Genomic DNA, 13,090 nt, shown 5'->3' on the forward strand with positions numbered 1-13,090 from the left:
GAAACTAAAATTAAATCATCTTTGAGAGCAAGGGGGCCCCCTGGTGTTTCGGGGGCCCTACGCAGCTTGTGTATTTTGCGTATATGGAGGATCGGCTCTGTTTTAGACACATCATAACATTTTCCACAGTTAAACAAGTAACAATGTCGCTTGATCTGACATCTTAGAAACATTTCAACATGCCGAGACCTTGATTTTGACAGTGCTATTTCATCGTACAAAGCCTCTTTGAAATGAAAATCTCACCAAGACATGTTCAGATTGTGTTTCTTCCCAAAAACAAAAGAAAAAAATAAGAAAGTTGATTTATTAAGTCTATTTTTGTCACATTTCCCCAAAAGAAACCCCAATTGTGTACTGCAATCTGTAATGTATCTGGACGTTTTAAATTTGTGTTTCTAATCTTTATTATTCTTATATATATATATATATATATATAGGAGCAAGAAGAGCACTTGAACACGTAGGAGTGATAAATGACCTGCAACGACACTTCTAAGAATAATGAGCCGTTTTGTAATTGGGTAACCATGTGATGATATCTCGGGCGTGACCGCCAGAACACCTAAGCATGTGTGTATGCATGACTGGATAAAAGCAGTTGCAGTAGTGCTGAAATCTGGAACTGAGTCACTGATTTACAGGCTAAATAAAAGACAAACACACCAAATGAAATGCAAGTTCTCCGGCTCTGCTGCTTTAAGAAAACCCATAGAGACTCAAACTTTCAAAACAGAGGAGGGAGATTTTTTTTTCTGAAAAGTCTTGCTGACTCAGATACCTTTCCGAAAAGAACACAAACATTTACACAACCAACAAAGAATTTTTTTCCCCTTGTCTTAAGGGGTTCAAAAAAATTGCAGTTGCTCACCAAAAGCAAAAACAGAACTGGAAAATGAAGACAAAGCATTATTTCAGAGTCAGTCTATACTATGATTTTTCTATAATAATAATAATAATAATAATGATACGTTTGAGTAAGTTTATATTTAAGACAAACTTACTATTTGATTAAAATGTGTAAAATATGCATGTACAGAATATATATATTCATGCTATGCCAAATCAGAATTTTTAACATCCTTTACTCCAGTCTTCAGTGTCACATGATCCTTCAGAAATGATTCCTATATGCTGATTTGGTGCTAACATAACATTCTTATTATTATCACCTAAAAAAAAAAAATCTGTTGTATTGCCTAATATTTTTTTGTGGAACCTGATACATTTTTCCTTGTAAGATTCTTTGATGAATAGAAAGTTCTCCTCGAGCAGCAATATACAGGTATGAATGTTATGATTTTAATGATTTGGATGATTTTCAAACTAACATGACATAAAAGTCCCCAAAAAGGAAAGCTTTTACTGTAGCTCCATTGTACTCACTTGCACTCCCTTCCAACAGCAAAAAAGCACCTTTCACAAACCAATTCTATCTTATCAGCATTCTATCACATCTCAGGGAAATGTTCTCTGATTCATGCGGACAAGCTCTCGGAAAACAAGCTAGCATGAGATTTTCATCACGCTGCTCTGGATACAAATACCTCACATCCTGACTCATATGTCCAAGAGAGTAGTTTGTAATTCTCCTGTAAAATCAGCTGGCATTTGTTAGAGAACTCTCTTCCAACCTGGAGTGTGTCACAAAGGCTATAAAATGCAGAAAATGGCTTTATGTCGCTGAATAAGGGCGCAGCTTTAAATTCACTAACACAAATACTGTACAAGTACTGTACTGTACTTATGACACATGGCTATATTCAAACCATCCATGTTTTCAATGCTTTTGACTATAAATGTTCAGGTGATCTATTAACACACATGCCGTTTAGTGTCTCAGCTCCGACAACCCTCCATTTCTTTTCAACAGTGCACTCTGAAAGACTTAGATGAACTTGCAATTCATACTGACACAAAACAAATGGATATTTCATTTCTTGAATCTGTTTATCAGACCTTCTACAACACCATTAATCAGACAGCCTGAAAGTTTTCAAAGGGGGTGTGGCCTAAACACTTGATCATACGTATTGTACGAAAACTCTTTCAACAATGCTTTTTGGCTGTAATCTACACACACATCACTTCACTCAATTAGCCTCCTCTCAATGTCATTAGCGTAAAAGACTTAGATGAACTTGCAATTCATACTGACACAAAACAAATGGATATTTCATTTCTTGAATCTGTTCATCAGACCTTCTACAACACCATTAATCAGACAGCCTGAAAGTTTTCAAAGGGGGTGTGGCCTAAACACTTGATCATACGTATTGTACGAAAACTCTTTCAACAATGCTTTTTGGCTGTAATCTACACACACATCACTTCACTCAATTAGCCTCCTCTCAATGTCATTAGCGTGCCATTAAAAACACATTATGCAAATTAATATGTTATCAATAACGATACGTGCTAATGACTATAAATAAGTTGTCAAAGACTTTTCACCCGTAATCAAAGCTTTGGCTGATGTAGGCGTTTTCATTTCCACGCATTGCCACATGATGACACGACAAAGTCCTTATCCTTTTGGCCAAAGTTGTCCTTCGTTTTCTTATTAACCAAGAAACGAAGCAGAAAAAAAGTATTTGTCAGCATGTCTCAAGGAGAATCTGGGTTGGACCTTCTCTAGTCCCAAAATCCACAGCGAAAGGATCAAAGACACAAATGTTTCATCAGCATCCAATTTAGTTTTCCATTTCGCAAATTAATATGTTATCAATAACGATACGTGCTAATGACTATAAATAAGTTGTCAAAGACTTTTCACCCGTAATCAAAGCTTTGGCTGATGTAGGCGTTTTCATTTCCACGCATTGCCACATGATGACACGACAAAGTCCTTATCCTTTTGGCCAAAGTTGTCCTTCGTTTTCTTATTAACCAAGAAACGAAGCAGAAAAAAGTATTTGTCAGCATGTCTCAAGGAGAATCTGGGTTGGACCTTCTCTAGTCCCAAAATCCACAGCGAAAGGATCAAAGACACAAATGTTTCATCAGCATCCAATTTAGTTTTCCATTTTTTATGTACAGTAACTAACTTAAAGTTATGGCCAGTTTTCATGAAAAAAAAAAAGAAAAAAGCTTGACTTACTTGTAAGACTAGTCATTTTATGCAACCAGCTGCTGTTCCTAAAGACACAAACAAAAACTTCTATTTCAGCTACAAGTGCACAATAGCAACTGCTCACAAAACATACAAGCTTACTTCATCAGGTTAGGGCATTGGCCTTCAACCCAAAAACAAACAAAAAAAAAAAAAACAGACAACTTCTTCTTCACCACAATCTAAAATGTAAGAAATGCCTCTCCTTGAGCCACTTTTTCATACACTTTTTACTCCTTACACTCTTTCATGATGTGTCAGGCCTGGAGAGGGCCCGGGGTGCGGTGCATATTTATGCTTCTGTATCACTGAGAGGGCACGGAGGCCAGAGGGGCTTTTCACCACGTTACCTTCTAATAGAGAGCAGGGGAAAGCTGCAAACTCCATCTATGCTGCAGGAGGGTCATTTTGGCATCTTTGTACATATTTTGTTTTGCTCCTTTTATTCCTGGTCTGTGCTCAGGAGTGGATCTATGTGAGGAGAAACCAGTGCTGCCTCACACGTTGAACTGTGGTCTGTGTAAACCAACAAGTTCTGCAATAAAGATCTACATTACATACATGCAAATAATAAAAGGTGGATTTAAAGTATACAACATCCGTGCCACTAACAGCATTAAACTAAATTGTAACAAGCAAATAAATAAATGAATGTATGAATAAATAAATAAATAAAAATAAGAGAATACACACACACACACACACATATTGAGCTTTTGTGCCAAAAATGTATTTAATTTGATGTGAAACCCTGCTGTTCAAATATGAATGTGTTCTTTTTTTACTCTTCTGTTGAGCTGATTTTCATGCTACAGCCGGAAAAAAAAAACAGGCCTCTTTAAAAGCAAACATACCCCTGCAGGGACGAGCATGTGGCACACTTACACTAATGCTGACTGTCCTGTGTTTGTAAAATAGGATGGATGCACCCATTAGGATATTACTTTTAGCCATTGAAATTCAGTGGCAGTGTGGTTTGGAACTGGACATCCCTTTCTGAGCAAAGATACAATAAAAAATGGAGGGAGAAAGACAAAGAAAATCTACTTTCCCAAACTCAGCATCATTCTCGTTCTAAGTTCATCTCTCTGTGGGATTCATTCACACTGGCTAAACTGAACTCAACTCCCACATGTGCATCCGACGGACCGCAGATCAGTGCGCAAAGTTGCAGAGGTTGATGAAAAACAGCTGTGCCATAAACTCTCCCGCTGCTCTCATGTCTGGGACAAATTGCTGTTGTCACCTCTGCAGATATTTCTGTTTCATATTGGCAGAAAGAGCTGTACAAAGGAAATAAATGTGACAGGGAGGCAGGAAAATATAAACAGAGGGAGACCGCCCATCAATCAGCCATGGTCAGACTCAGAGGGAATCAGACCCCTTCTGTGGGTGCAGTCCGTTCTGCCAGCCTGTCCATTAACTCCTCGTTAAAGTTCAGACTGTCGCTCGTCGTCCATTCATCTCACTTTGTTGCTTAACCCTCTGACAGCCTTCACAGGTTCAGTACACACAAACACGCACGCACGCATGCACGCACGCACGCACGCACGCGCACACACACACACACACACACACACACTTCCTCCAGGGTTGGGGAATCTACTTTGAAAAGGCAGCTTGTCAAGTTGCAAGCTACTCATATTTTAAAGTGCAAACTACATTTATATTACAAAAATAAAATGTATATACTTTTGGTAACACTTTAGAATAGGGAACACATTCACTTTTAACTACGACTTTTCCCTCAATAAATTCCTAATTTGCTGCTTATTAATAGTTAGTAAGGTAGTTGTTAAGTTTAGGTATTGGGTAGGATTAGGGATGTATAGAATAAGGTCGTGTAGAATAAGGCATTATTATGTGCTTAATTAGTAAATGGCTAATATTCTAGTAATATGCATGCTAATAAGCAACAAGTTAAGAGACCCTAAAATAAAGTGTTACCATACTTTTATATTTAATGTCTATGATTTTTTAAAATGTTTTTGAAAGAAGTCTCTTATGCTCACCAAGGCTGCATTTATTTGATCAAAAATACAGTAAAAACATTAACATTGTGAAATATGATTACAATTTAAATGTTTTAAACATTCAAATTTATATTCTTGTGATGGCAAAGACATATAAATTATATAACATCATTATAAATATGTATGTATTTAGATAATTTTGTTAATAATGTCATGTTAAAAAATAATAAATTAAAATATTAAATATATTTAAGCAACATTAATGTCTTTATCTGTCGTACATGCAATATCAACTTCTATTTTGGTCACAATATTGACAGTTATTTCTGCTCTTTCAACAAAAATAGTTCCAAGCAAATTCACTGCAAAAAAAGTTGTCATCTTCAAGAAACACATGGCGTTCTTGAATTAATCTGTTTTGAACAAACTGCATGATAGAACAATTCAAAGATTCAATCAAATAGACTTGTGTTGCACATTAATGATTCCATGTTTTTAAAGAATCAGTTGTGTGAATGATTCAATGACAGACTGATGAAGACGCTTGTTTTGTTCCTAAAAGAATAATCGTTTTGAACGAATCGGTAGAACGAATGACTCCTTGACTCACTCATTGAGTTTGTCGCCACCTACTGGCTCAATGATGCAGAAAGTAGTGTATATATAAATTAACTCCCTTAACCAAGGTTAATGAATGCTATTTATTAGCATCTGTTATATCATGTTAGCAATTGCATAAATTGTTACAATATGTTATATTAAACAAAGAACGGACATTATAATAAAAAAACAACTAATACAACATATTTAAAAAAGTTGATATCGTAAGAGCATGTGCATTTATACCATATCTTATTAGATTTTTTAACGAATCGGTAGAACGAATGACTCCTTGACTCACTCATTGAGTTTGTCGCCACCTACTGGCTCAATGATGCAGAAAGTAGTGTATATATAAATTAACTCCCTTAACCAAGGTTAATGAATGCTATTTATTAGCATCTGTTATATCATGTTAGCAATTGCATAAATTGTTACAATATGTTATATTAAACATAAAGAACGGACATTATAATAAAAAAACAACTAATACAACATATTTAAAAAAGTTGATATCGTAAGAGCATGTGCATTTATACCATATCTTATTAGATTTTTAAAAAAAAAATCATAATTTCTGTTTTATACACTCTCTGAAAAAAAGTACAAAGCTGTCACTGGGGTAGCACCTTAAGGTACAAAAGGAAAAAGGTACATCCTTGTACCTTATTTACCCTTAAATGGTACATACTAATACCTTAAAAGTACATAATAGCCCCTTTTGAAAAGGTACTGCCCCAGTGACAATTTTGTACCTTAGTTTGAGTGTTTAGGTCTATGCACCATCTGGAACCTGCTTAAGTATCCCCTGGTTAGAGGGAAGCAATTTAGCTGGACAGGATGTGATGCAAGGAGCTCTTAGAACAATGTCATTTCCAACTGACACTCCCGTCAGCAAAGATGTGCCAAGCTGTGCAAAGTTTATTCAGCCACAGGATTGAGGAGCATGTGTTCAGACAAACGTTCACTTGATTACTGTAAGCTTAAGCAAAGACTGTGAGAATCATCAAAGCTCTTGGTGTGATATCAGCAGTCAAGCGTACGGACACACCACACACACTCCCAGATCCATCCTCTATCTTTTTCACACTTTTTTTTTTTTTTAGAGCTCACTGCCTGAGAACTAAACTGCATTACTGAGGTAACAGGAACCACTACAAACGTTCACTTGATTACTGTAAGCTTAAGCAAAGACTGTGAGAATCATCAAAGCTCTTGGTGTGATATCAGCAGTCAAGCGTACGGACACACCACACACACTCCCAGATCCATCCTCTATCTTTTTCACAATTTTTTTTTTCACTGCCTGAGAACTAAACTGCATTACTGAGGTAACAGGAACCACTATCTCGGCTTAATTTCCATAAATTATCATGCCTCAGCAATGCAATACATAAAATCGATTTATTATCATAATAAGGCACAAAAAGCAGCTCTTTGAATTGGTTGAAAATCATAACCCTGTAATTAAGTCAGAGAAAACCTTTTTATCCATGCTTCAAAGAGGCCTTGCCACTCACAATCTTTCCTGTTGGCACCTTTTTGGAAAGTTTTAATTATTTAACCGCATAATGGCTGTTTCCTCTTTTTCTCTCATAACTGTTTCCTAGACTAATACCATGTTACTTATTATTAATGTCAAGAGGAAATAGAGATCAGACACAGTTTTGTTGCATTCTGTCTATTTCCGTAGGACAAGCCTATATTTTATGAATTTGCATGAAAATGAGCCGAAATAGCTTCCTGCGGCACACAATCAGAGTTGTGCAAGATTCTTTCCCTTCCAGAATCCTATTCATCTCAGATGCCAAAGTGATTCTATTGGCTGAAATAACTTTAAATGTGAACTGTATTCTGTGCCGGATATATGCATGAATACTACCATTTAAATGTAGGGTCGGTGCAATTAAATTTTTTTGTTTGTTTTTAAATAATTTAATACTTTTATTCAGCAAGGATGCATTAACTTGTTTAAAAGTAACAGTAATGACGTATTTTCTACTAAAGTAATGTAATAAAATTCCGCATTGTCATCATGGGAATAAATTACGTTTTGAAATATATCAAAATGGAAGAAAATGTAAATAATAAAATGCATTTTAAATTCAAATATTACTGTTTTTATTGTATGCAAAACACTATAAAAATCTTACTGACCTCAAATCTTTGAATGGCAGTGTATAAGTGAGTAACATGATGCTTAATTAGGTTTATTAATATTATCCACCAGTTATTTCTAGAAAACAACATCCATATAAAGTAAAATTACATAGTTTACTCAAAAGTTGTCAAGACAGTAAGCAAAGAAAGGACTCTCACTCACCTATATCATTTCTATTGTAAAACGGAGGTCAAATATCAAAACTTGGGTCTAGACTGTTTAATAGTATATAGGTTGTCAAGATTAAATCTACATTGTTTGATGTATCAGCATGCAATAAAATGTAAACAACAATCAAGAGGATGTCACTGTCCCTGGGAAAGGAAATAAGATAAGAAACTAGCTTGGAATTAAAGCTGACACTCTGGAACTAATGAGGAAAACCAACCTTACCTTGTTTCTGTGCAAGAAACGGTTAACTCCATAAAGAAAGGAGTCACAGAGGCCAGGCGCCTTCACATTCATTACAATTAATTCAGTTTTTCAGAGTGCAGTTATTCTTTTGAGCAGCCACTGTAGAGTAAGCGAGACCTGACATGAACCAGCCAAAACTCTTCCCTCCTCCACTGTCACCTAACTCAGCACAGCTCACAAGAGATTATTCTGAATGCCGCATTCTTGTTTTATTTATTTTTAAAGACAATCTTTAAATTAACATTTTATTTAGAATAAGGGATTGCTGTGGTTGCTCAGAGTTTCCCGAGGTGTGAAGGCAGCATACTACAGTATTGCATTGTTGAATAGGGGAAGAGGGACCTCCAGATAAACACAATGTACACACGTACAATTACTGGTGATTAATGAAGGCTTACAAATTACAGCAAACTTAAACTTAACTCTACAAAAGAGTTCATTTAACTCTGGTGATTAATTAATGGTTCGCCCACATATACACAAAGAGACATTAACATATACAAACCCACAGCACCCACATAATGCACTACAGGAACAGCCAAAGTCAAGTACACTTAAAAAAAACATTTAGCATCTAAATGGATTATGTGCGAATGCAACACCATAAAACACCCAATTACTCAAGCTGGGGCAGCAAGATGTCTTAAAACCATTTAAAATAATTCATGGCATATTAAAAATGTAATGATTAAAAATGCCCAAACCTCTAAATATAAAGGTATAGTTCTACAAAAATATAGTTCTACTAAAAAATTATGCGTTAACACGTTTATACTAACAAAATGTACTTATTTCAGTTTAAACTTCTACTTTCTGTTAAAAATGTTTTAAAACAGGAAATACATAAATTGAATATAATAGCCTTTAGAGAGGTCTTTTGACAATAGGCAACCTTGGAGATATAAAGTTCGAGAGCCATGTGCTCTAATGAGAAGAAAACATTACTTTCAGTACTGGCTGAGTACTGCAGTTCCAAAACAAACTAATGAGAGAAGGCTGCAAAAGAAGCAGATCCCACGAAGGAGGAAGTAGCTCAGTCACGTCCTGTAGGTCAGGAGAGCAAAGGGGCGAGAAGAGAGAAATGCATGTTCTGCATCTTATTAAATGTCACTATCACTACAACTTTTCCAGCCTGCTCCAGCAGAGGAGTGAACAGCAATGTCAGAAACAACTTAACATCACTAAACAAACAAACACAGTCACTTTAAATATCATCCAGCATATTGGCTGTGATATACAAATGAGCATTTGTTAAATATCAAGTGTGGTAGTGCAGGTGTGAGTGTTTCATTCAAATGGCACAGATGAGAGTCTCCACAGACTGCAGCTGTGTCCAAAGCAATGGCATCACTTAACAGCTTTCACTACTGACAGATACATCCATTAACATGCTTTTTATCTTACGAACGCTCTAATGCGCATATGGAGAAATAAATGTGCACCAATACAATATTACCACTCAAATCTGCTTTAAAATGTAAATAGATATTTGATATTACAGTCAGATGAATTGTATGCTGTGTGAATCATGAATCATCATTTAACATGCATTGAAACTATTTCTCATAAAATCGCACAAAAGACTTTGAACAGATTCAGCTGCAGTGTATCTAAAGAACATTTCTCTTTTTAATAAATTAATATGCAATGAGTTAGTGTCGACATGAAATGCTGTTCACAACCCATTTTACTTCCATAATGTGATGTATTGATCAGAATGAAAACGGACATTCTAGCAGAGAAAAATGTAGGGGCTTGTTTTTATGCATTTAGAATGTAATTATATTTGTTCAACGTACAGTGGGTATAAAAAATAATCACCCCCCTTTAAAAATAATCACATTTTGTTGATTTGCAGCCTGAAATGAAGACGGACACAATTTTTGTTTCATCCAGCTGTATTTACTCAGCACAATGTATAACATCCAAGTGAAAGATATAACACCAACATGTCAGAAAAAAAATAAAAAATAGAAAAAAATAAAAAACAATCACTGAGTTGGCAAAAGGATCACACCCTTGTGTCAGTAATGTGTTGAACCACCTTTTACTTTAATTACAGCCTTTAGTCTGTTGGGATTTGTCTTTACTAACTTTGCACATCCAGACTTTGCAATATTTGTCCACTCTTCCCTGCAGAACTTCTCAGGTTCAGTTAAATTTGATGGTGACCGTTTGTAGACTGCAGTCTTCAAGTCATTCCACAGATTTTCAGTGGGGTTTCAGTCTGGGCTCTGACTAGGCCATGCAAGGACATTCATCTTTTTCTCCTTTATCCACTGTGTGCTCAGTTTTGCTGTGTGCTTTGGGTCAGTCATGTTGGAGCGATGTCCTGATCCAGGGATCCAATAGACTTCACTGTGCTTCTAGGCATTGATAAAGCCTTTGATTTTTTTTTGTATCCATCTCCTGACTTGTGCCTATCCACAACTTTATCCCGGAGATCTTTTGACAGTGCCTTGCCACTAGGGTTGCCAACCGTCCCGTATTACCCGGGACATCCCGTATTTTGGGCCTAATTGATCTGTCCCTTACGTGACTTCCCTTGTCCCATTTTTTGACTGCTACGCTGATCTAACCTCTGACTGATACAGCAGCAGCGGTGCTGATCACTTGAGAATGATCACCGACACCTGACATCATCCAATCACAGCCCCCCTCACGCAGTATAGAGACAGAGCGCAATGCGTCATAATCTGAAGACCACGCCCACCGGGGGGGAAACAATCCAACGCTATCCATTGACTTTCTATTGTGGGAAGTTGCCTCCTTGTCATTTCTGACTTATAACAAAAAACAGAGCAATGCCTTAAAGCTGCTATGTGACAAGGTGTACAGTAAACAAGCTAAAAAAGCCAGAACTATGTTTTTATCAGCTGTCGACCCAAAAAAACGAGCGTTTAGGACACAAAAGTAGAGCGCAACGTGTCATATTACTCTGAGAACCGCGCCCACTGGAGGGAAACGTAATTGACGAGAAGACCATTCATTATTTTTACCATGTCAAAGGATTATTTCACCACCCTATGTGAATCTGAGGGGAGGAGATATATTAAGAAACAACATTTTATTGGTCTATGTCAGTGCCCCTTTTCCTAACCTTCATGTTGTTTGAGAAATGATCCAACTGAATGGCCCAATGTGAAATACCCCGACATCTACAATTATTTGTGTCCTAGCTTTGGTCGACAGCTTACAAAAACGTAGTTCTGGGTTTTTTAGCTTGTTTACTGTACACCTTGTCACATAGCAGCGTGGGCGTGGCCTAAATGCATTCTGTCTCTATACATTAAGGCTGAGGAACCCTCTGACGGCTGGTCGCTCCCGCCTCACAGCAAGCGGTGCTCGCGCTAACGCCAATTCCGTCCGTGTTTTGACTTCAGTAAATCAGTTTTGGTGAATACAAACAACGTGATTATTTTTCATGAGTCCAACATCCCGCCACGCAAGAGATGAGATCAGAAAGGGAAGTCGTCTTTCACTATTGTAATGTTGTTAAATAGGAAAAACATTTTATATTTAAGTAACTAATAGCATAATTATTAAGCTTGGATCTTATTCTTGAAACACAAAATGACCAATAAAAAGGTGTCAATCGACCATGGCGAGGCCTGTTCTGAGTGGATCCTGTCCTGTTAAACCGCTGGATGGGCTTGGCCACCGTGCTGCAGCTCAGTTTCAGGGTATTGGCAATCTTCTTATAGCCTACCCCATCTTTATGTAGAGAAACAATTCTTTTTTTCAGATCCTTTGCCATGAGGAGTTCTTTGCCATGAGGTGCCATGTTGAACTTCCAGTGAAAGCAACAAAATGTGATTATTTTAAATGGGGGGATTCTTTTCTATACTCACTGTAAAGATTCCATAAAAAAATGGAATACACAAATTTGATTGGTTCTGTTTATTTTTTCCTAATTTAATTTCAAAGTAATCTGAGGTATTAAACTTAATAAATTCCAGATAAAAACTGAAAAAGTGAGTGTTCTAAAACTTAACTGGTAGTGTATCAAAAAAGTAAATATTGTAGTAAATTATCATATTCTATCAACTTAAAACACTTTTTAATTAGAAAGCAATCTAACACAACGTGGCAAATTTCTAGTATCTGTAGAATGTATAAATAATAAGTGTCTACAGAAATGAGTGCTCTTGATCCTGACCATGCAGTATATATAGAGATGTGAGAAATTCCCTACACGAACAAGCTCCAGCCGTCTTTTTGGTGTCTTTCTCTTCCTTTTCTCAGAGCTTTAAACTGCGGCACAGCCAAAGGGAGGAACAAACTCAGAATTATGTATACAGGACTGTTCTGAATTTTTTTTTTTTGGAGCAAGATCAACTCAAAGACAGCTTTGAAGTAGAGTTGGTCTGGGATTTATGCACTGATCCAGGGGAAAGCGCTACATTTTGGATGTGGATGGTACTCTGTATGGGATCAACTGTTACCCTAGATCTGCTGTTATAATATTCCATACAGACACTTAGATATGATTTTTTTTTTGCTCAGGGTTACTGTAATAACAATATATCCAATAACTATCTATTGATTGTGATGGAAAAATCATGCAAAAAAAGACAAAATTGTTATGGGTTGCCGAAAAAGATTGTTGACTAGGATCAGTTTTGATGACAATGAGCTTTAAAATCATGCTGATCCCCTACTGTTAGCGTATGATCCAAATAAATCATGGAGCCCTTTTCATGGAACGCAAACTCAATTGTTGAGACGTGACTTGATTCTATAGAAAAGTTCTGGGACCCAAAATAAGTTTTTATAAGCCGAACATCAATGATCAAACAAACAAAGCTAACCCCCCCCCCCCCCCCCCCC

Source organism: Sinocyclocheilus grahami, unplaced genomic scaffold, assembly GCF_001515645.1.
Source record: "Sinocyclocheilus grahami isolate Dianchi unplaced genomic scaffold, SAMN03320097.WGS_v1.1 scaffold55.1, whole genome shotgun sequence".
Classification (NCBI taxonomy): domain Eukaryota; kingdom Metazoa; phylum Chordata; class Actinopteri; order Cypriniformes; family Cyprinidae; genus Sinocyclocheilus; species Sinocyclocheilus grahami.